This window comes from Helianthus annuus, chromosome 10 (assembly GCF_002127325.2).
Source record: "Helianthus annuus cultivar XRQ/B chromosome 10, HanXRQr2.0-SUNRISE, whole genome shotgun sequence".
Taxonomy (NCBI): domain Eukaryota; kingdom Viridiplantae; phylum Streptophyta; class Magnoliopsida; order Asterales; family Asteraceae; genus Helianthus; species Helianthus annuus.
This window is the reverse complement of record NC_035442.2, coordinates 83759494-83768109: the sequence shown is the minus strand read 5'-3', so window position 1 is coordinate 83768109 and position 8616 is coordinate 83759494. Positions and strand designations below refer to the sequence as shown.

The 8616-nt window shown below is 40.3% G+C and overlaps 1 long non-coding RNA gene across 1 annotated transcript; it reads left to right on the top strand.

Moving 5' to 3' along the window:
* Positions 1–443: 443 nt before the first annotated feature.
* On the top strand, positions 444–3650 carry LOC110884233. Its single transcript, XR_002561003.2, has 2 exons — positions 444–1011; positions 1079–3650. It is a non-coding gene; the product is annotated as an uncharacterized LOC110884233 (long non-coding RNA).
* The last annotated feature ends 4966 nt before the right edge of the window (positions 3651–8616 follow it).

Here is an 8616-nt window from a genome sequence, read left to right as displayed (position 1 = left end):
AGGAAACACATCGGCAACGAAACGGAAGCGACGGAGACGCCTGTCACCTTCGAAACTTACATTTTACGCTGTATTTAGCTCCGTAATAAGATGTTAGTAAATACAGTCGAAACCGGATCGAAAAACGGATTAAAAACGATACACGAAGCATTTTACGCGCTTTTTACGCAACCGACGACTAAACGCACAAACAACGACTACCGACCGTATTTTATTTATTCTAATACTAAAATTTTATCTTTTGACGTTAAATAGAGTTCAGGTTTTGACAACAGGTCTCGTAGGAATTACGGGCTACTTACAAATAAGATGGGCTTGTGGGCCCTGGGTTAAAGCCCAAAACCCACAAACCTAAGCTTGCACATAATATATCAGAATCTTATCAAGATCTTATAAGATCTCAATAAGATCTCTACAATCTTATTAAAATCCCTACTAAAGATTTTGTCTCTAAAGTGATATACACAAAACCCCTTGATTGTTTTGAGCAGACACAACAACACATAAAAACACAGGGAACTTATATTCTCTAAACACAAAACCCATCTCAAAACTTCACCTTCTCTAATTAAATCTAGCACACAAATGAGCACCATACCCTTCTCTCATCTCTCGATTCTTACATATACAGGCAACACTCAAATCATCATTCTCCCTCCTCTCAAAACATAACACAAACAAACACACAGCCCAACTCTCTTCTCCCTCTCGTTCTCTAGCCGGCAGCCGGAGTAAATCCGACCGGTGTCGGCCACGTTCCAGCTAACCACCACAAACACCACCCTCCTCCTCCCTGTCGCACACCCACACACCTGCTGTCCTCGATCAGTGAAACGACCGGCCACCACTACCGTCTGGTGGTGCTGCGACGCTAAACGGAGAGGAGAGAGACGGAGTCGGAGGTGCAGCGCCGCCGCTCATGGCGGCGGCGGCGGCGGAGTCAAACGGCGGGTGGGGGGTGTCGATGATGATGGTGGTGCTTAGCCGGTAGCGGCGACCATTTGGTTCACGGTAAGCCCTTGTCCCATCTCTTTTTTTCTTTTTTTTAGATCTGGTCCGACACACGTCGTTTCGACAGGTTTCGGGTGCGGTTTTCCGGTGACGGAGATGGCACGGCGGATGGGGGGGGTGTGTTATCGGTTTTAGCAGCGACAGTGAAGGTGAAGCTTGGTTTCGGGTCAGAAATTGGTCTGAGTTGGGTTTGTTTCGAGTCACGGCACAACGGGTCTAGGGTCGGTCAGTTTGGTCACTCAGCTTCGGGCTTGGTATGGTTCAACAGACCTAAGGTTCAGATGCAGTTCAGTCAACGGGTTATATTTCGGCGTTCGGGTCAAGGGTTGGTTCAACTCGGTTTGACTTGGTCAACCCGAGTCAACTCAGCCAACGGCAGTCAGCGGTTCGGTCATCTGGTCAACACAGTGAGTTGACTCGGTCAACTCAACCGGTCAACTCAGTTGACTCGGTCAACTCAGTCAAGCGGCTCGACATTTTGACGGAAGACTTGGTAAAAATTAACGATGCGTTTATTTCGTTATATTTATAGTTTTATTAAATACGTAAGAAACGAGCTCGAACCGACTGATTATAATTTACATTTGATATATATATTTGACAAAATTACATATACTTTAATTGAATCTTGGTTGAATATTGTTGAATTTTGATGAAATAACGACAACCTGTGTTGTCGGGGGCGTCCAAAAACAGAGGAAACTCTGCCCGTTTTTTGAGAAAATCCGTAAAACCAAAACGAGTTTTTATTATAAAACGAAACTATCAAATGAATATATACACCAATGTACTTCACTTCCGACGACACTTTATAACGTACAAGGAACAACGATAACACGGATTATTTTTGTAAAAGCAGATATGGTTTATATATATATTTTTTTCAAATCTACAACAATACGAATAAATCATATATATATTTGATTCGACATCGAATAATCCGACTTCTTTTTATGAAATAAATAGTTTATATATATTTGTTTCAAACGACAACACTGTACGACTTTTGAAAGCAACGATTCGGAAGCTATTTACAACAAATAAATATAGTTATTATATTTATTTGAAATTTTGGATATCCGGCGAATTCTTTTATCACATATAGTTTTATTTTAAACATCAAACAATTCGGATTCTTTTGTAAAAATAAATATAATCTATATATTTATTTCGAACATCAAGCAGTACGAATTCGTTTTATGAAAATAAATATAATTTATATATTTATTTCAAATATCAACACGAATTCGTTTATACAAATACATATAGTTATGTATTCATTTTAAATATCAAACAACATCAACTCTTATAAAATAAATATAGTTTATATATTTATTTTTAACATCAAACGACTCGTATTCTTATATAAAAGTAAATATAGTTTGTATATTTATTTTTTTTAAACACAAACAACTCGATGATACTTTGGTAAAATAAATATATCTTTTATATTTATTTCAAAACGCCTTAACGGCACACTATAAATCATATATATCGCGTACGAGTTTGTTACATGTTATTTTCATACAAATACTTGTTACATACACAAACGACTTCTCGGGACGACAAACGATCTTAACGATATATTTTTGATATAAATATTTATCCATTTTTACATATCTCGAGAATCAAGTCTTTTCAAGACTTATTAATTATTACCGACGAATAGACGAACTAAACAAAGTATAACTTCATCATTAACAACTTACCGTTGAATCGTTCGGTTAATGATTCGGTAGAGCTCGATGACACGTAGTTTAGTTACCGTGTTTATTTAGAAACTTATAAAATATTCCGTGTTAGGAATATTGTAGAATGCACGCTAGCAAGTCACGTCTTGGAAACGACATCACGAAGTCGTAATTAGCTAGCTTCGCACAAGGCAATTCAGGTGAGTTCATGTCCCCCTTTTCCTTAAACTGTTTTATTTACTTACTTTTGGGGTGAAATACATGTTACAAAGGGATACTTACAATACTATTGGTATGATTAGCCTAGGAAAGAACTATAGATCATGTGATAGGGTAGGCGGATACTTGGGACCATTAATCCTCATATCAGGATCGAGGGGCATGAGTGATAGATCTATTTGGGTGTAGCGAGCCCACACTCATGAGGCCGGGGCGGCCCATAGTGGTGACTATGTCTTCCAGCCGGAAGCCCGGTACAACTTTGCTAGGTTTGAGTCTTCCTACACCGTCACACATATCAATGGCCTTGCAAACCATTGGTGATCTTTTCCTTGTTTGCAATCATACCGGGACATACATACATTGTTTACAAAGGTTTATACGTACTCACTTACACATGAACTCGCTCAACTTTTGTTGATTTTTCAAACTACATGTATTTCAGGGAACTAGTGGATCTGGAAGGGTATGCATGTGTCGTCAAGCTGCGTCTGAATAAAAGATGTTATCCAGGGTTGTTGAGTTTAGAGATTGTATTCCTTTCCTGGATGGGATACATAATTCTAAACTCAGGTTTTCTTTAAGTACTTTTGTCGAGTCTTTATGAACTCCATTAAACACGTCATGGTTTGTAACTTAAGTTGGTATTGATGTTTTTAGACAATGTTGTTGTGGTATTTCCTAAACTCTTTTAATGGATAAATGTGACAACTCGAGTTTCCAGGATTCCATCTTCGCATTAATTGCACGTTAATTGTTTAAGTTGTTTGTTTACACGACTTGTTTGCTTTGTAATTATACACGTTGGATTATATATTGAGAAGTTTGTTTGATATGTTATCTATGTAATGTGATTAAGGTGTTTATCATGTATCCTGTTTGAAAAACTTAAACTATTTAAACCTTGAAAAGGTCCGACGAAACACAAGTGTTTCGCCATAACCCACACGACGAAACAAGGAGTGTTTCGTCATAAACCATTCCGACGAAACAAATGTGTTTCGTCACACACACCTCGACGAAAAAGGCGTTTCGCTGGCCCACCGTTTCTTCGAAGCCCAGTTACGGCCCAACAGTTACGGTTTATGTATTTAAGGGTCATAGGCTACGTGAGTTGTTATTTTTGCAACCCTAGAGTCTCTCACTATCCTCTGTGTGACGGCAGCCTCCCCTTGGAAGCTAGATCCTTCCTGTTCGATCATTCTCACTCGAAATCCTTAACTTGGTTAGTATCACGCACCTGGTTGGTTTGAGTTATATATATATATATATATATATATATATATATATATATATATATATATATATATATATCTGATTTTGTTCAAGGTTATGGTGTTTTAATCAGATTTCTGAATGCGGTACGAATTAGATATGTATGATTAATTGGTTACATGACTGTATGTGAATCATGATGTTAACCTAGGGTTTTAATAATCAGTGTGTGCTTGAATCGGATGATATTAAACATGTAACTGGTTAATCAAACGGTAGAAGTAAGGTTAGCACTCGGGATATAATAATAAGATCCGGATTGATGTGTATTAGTGATTGGTAGAACCGGATTTAATAATGTTCATGTCTGTTTGATATTTTGCAAATCATGTTGTCGTCTGCCTTTGATCGATTAAATGAATATGTGTTATAGTCTTGTATATGCCAATGATCTGGTAGAAATCGGTGGTTAGGTTCGATGTTGATGATAATCTGTTACGATGAAATTTAGGGTTTTCTAGGATTGAAACTGTTACGCGACGTAACATTTGTCCGTCGACGAAACGCATGTCGACGAAACAGGGGATGTTTCGTCGAAGGGGTTTACGACGAAACGGGTGTGTTTCGCCGAGGGTAAAGACGACGAAACGGGGGATGTTTCGTCGAAGGGAAGCCACGACGAAACAGGTATGTTTCGTTGAGTAGGTAAACTGCACAGTGAACTCGGTTAAGTCTGTTAGGGGTTAACTGGGTTAGTTAACTGTGGTTAAAAGATAAGCATGACTTGCATGAACTTCTATAACTGTTTTATGCAATGTGTTAGTTGTTATTTGCATGTACGTGATGGTCTTGACTGTTAGTTGAACTTTGTGAATGTCAACTGATTGTGTATACGTGCATACCATAGGCCTTGACTGATTAATTGGAACCAAGTAATTAATCAAACCGAGCAAACCAAGGTGAGTTCACACTCTTCCAAGGCATGGGATTCCCGGTGGGTTGGGAATGAGATTGTATGACTACCCGTACGTTCATCACTACTAGACTACTTAACACCGTCCTCGGTTTGGGAAGGACGCCAGTGCTAAAACCTACGTAAAGCCTACGTACTATTGTCCTCGGTTTGGGAAGGACACTAGTTTTAGAACCTACGTAAAACCTACGTACTACTGTCCTCGGTTTGGGAAGGACACCAGCGCTAAACCTACGTACTCGCTACGTACTGTCCTCGGTTAGGGAAGGGCACTTACGTAAAGCCTACATAAACTCATACTTACCACTGTCCTCGGATTGGGAAGGACACTTATAGATACACCTAGTCTAGTACATACAACATGGGAAGCCCCCACTCATTATTGAAAGGATTTGGGAACAAGGGTACTGGGTAACGCATGGTTATGAAACGAACTTACGATTTCCGAGACGAACACATTAACTGAACAATCAACTGTGAACTCGCTCAACTTTGTTGTTGACACTCTGTTACATGCCTTGCAGGTCGATAGGTACTCATGGAGCTTGCACAGGGAGGCGCGGTCGTTGTGGGACATGGACAGTGGATGCCATGTTAAAAACACTATAACATTTTCGAACTTAATACTTATGTTTGGGTTTTCACATTTATGCTTCCGCTAAACACTTAACTATGTTTTGTTTTGAACACCTTTTAAATTGATGGGATGAACTTTATTTATTACTTGAAATGTTCAATATGATTGGTGGCTTGATCCTGGTCAGTCACGCCTCCATGCGGTGATACTCCGCGAGTGGATTTTGGGGGTGTGACAATAAACATCTTGTGTTTTTTTTATCATATATCATTGTTGTGATTGATTGCTATGGTATTAAGAAGTCACACCAAATAAACCACGCTTCCGCAAAAGTCAGGGTGTGACACCGAGTTCACTTGGGAACTCGAAAGCGACATGAAGGCGAAGTACCCGCAGTTGTTTGTTACGGCTTCGGCCTAATTTCGGGACGAAATTCCCTCATCTAGGGGAGGCTGTAACACCCCGTGTTTCGAAAGTCAAAGTCAAGTCAAGATCAAAGTCAAAGGGATACAAGATTGCTAATTGTGATCTGTCACCCCTTGCTCAATTCCTGTTTGACTTCTTTGACTTGTAGATAGTCTATTTTATGCCTTACGTTAGTTGTATTATGTGGAGTATTTATTAATAATCGAGGTTTATCGCATATTTGATCGCTTTATCACTTATCGCAATCGCACTCGCAACTCGACTTACGCGTTCTGGATATTGTTTTACGTGTGTGTGCCTTTTATGTGTTACTTGTGCATGCTTATTTATGTTTATGTGTGGTGATTAATCGAAACGCAATCGAAACTCAATCGCAATCGAATCGCAAACGCTAAACGCAAGTCAATTAAGGATGATTGTATGTTGATATAGTAGTTGGGATTAAAAGTAATTTGAATAGGAAACTCTATTGCATCGCAACGCTCAACACGCAATTCGAAATCGCAAAACTCATCGCGTTGTGCCCTCCAATCGAGTGGCCAGCCGATCGAGCTGCCACCCGATCGGGCTGCCATCCGATCGAGGTGCCACTCGATCGGGCTGCCACCCGACTAGGGTAGCCACTCGATCGACCAGCCCTCCTTTCCACTTTCCATTTATGGAAACCCTATAAATACCCCCTGTCAACATCATAACTTCACCTTTTGCACTCTCTCGTCCGACCAGCGCTTCTTGCCCACTTTTCTTCAGATTTCTCGCGATTATTGTAAGTTCTCCACCTAAATCTTGTACTTTCTTAATCTACACGCACTCCTACACCTTTCTATCTTTTGAATCTTAACTTTTAACCGTGAAATCACTAGATTTGAGGTGTTCTAGGATGATGTCATCATGGTGTTCTTGTGAACTTCATGTTTTGGCATCAATCCACCAAGAACAACTTAGATCTGAACGATTTCCACAAAAATAAACAAAGATCTTTCATAGATCTGAACATATTCATGGTGAAAAGGATTGAAAGATGGTTTTCCAACTTTCTTTCAACTCTTTTACACTCAATGCACTTAAAACTGATAGAATCGGAGCTTGTTCTGATCTTCTACTCTTTCTTGTTGAAGTGTTGGTTCAAGATCTGAATTCTATCCACGAGATTACCGATTTCGGGTTTAACATGGAACACCGTCTCGAACAGTTAACTGGTCGGATTTGGGTGATTCCTGTCCGATCAGGTTACTAAGTAAATGACGGGGTTTCTGTTGTCTAACACGTTATCAAATCATCTCGAGAAAACGACAAACTATTAAAACAACCAAGGAAGAAGACGATCAGGCCATCTGGGACGGACCGCCGTCCGATCGGATTGTCGTCCGATCAGATTGTCACCCGACCGGACTGCCACCCGATCGGATTGCACCTTGGGACCCACACTCAATTTTTATTTTTTAAAACTTTTGAGGTTGGAACATTGAACAGATTGCCGTCCGACCGAGTTACCACCCGATCGGATTACCACTTGACCATGTGATGTTCTGACTTCAACACTTAAACAATTTTCAACATGTTCAATGCATAAGGGTTGCCACCCGATCGGATTGCCATCCGATCGAGCGACCGTCCTGCGGTGAACTTGTTCTCAACCTGAGAAGCATCGACAATCGGATCACTGTCCGATCGAACAGCCGTTCGACCGACCGACCGACCGACCTGATAGGTAGAGATACTTATCTGTTTTCAAAATGCTACAACGAAAACTTCAAAAGACAAGCCATCATACACAAACACATCTTTCCAAACGAGGTAACAATCCAATCGCATGGTCACCCGATCGGATGACCGTCCGAACGGATTGTCACCCGACCGACCGGCCACCCGATCGGATTGCCATCCGATCGGATTACTGTCTGACCCACTCACACTTTGTATCGTTTTACGCGCCGCTTATCGTTTATACTATCGTTCTGATCAGGCTAACTTACTCTCTAGCGCTCCCTTCAATCCATCAATCGCTGTGAGTATACTCGATCCCTTTTTGCTTTACGCACTTTTGGGTGTTACATACGTTACTTATTCTAAATCACATCGAACACACTACGCAATACTTTAAATGCTAACTCTTACCGCATGTTATACGTGACTTAATGAATGCTTGTTTGTTATGTTTACACATAGAATGCTGTCTACCTGCCTTAGCAACGATAGTACTATAGTTTGGACTCAGCACCTGTTCACTCAGGGGTTGTTAAGGACAATTTGTTACATGGCTCACAGTGGTGAGTGTGTATTATGAACTGCCTTGGGCAGTCAACCCGCAGTCATTGGTATCGATAGGTTCATGTCGATAACTAACATGCCTCATTTTACACTGTGTGCGTGCTGGTTATGCGTAACGATTTCGGACTCTATTATATCTATTATACTTGTATGCTCACCTTTACACTATGTGTATTGAATTTTACTTTAACGTATGTGACAGGTGCTTAGGATGTTTATATGCTTGGCTTGCT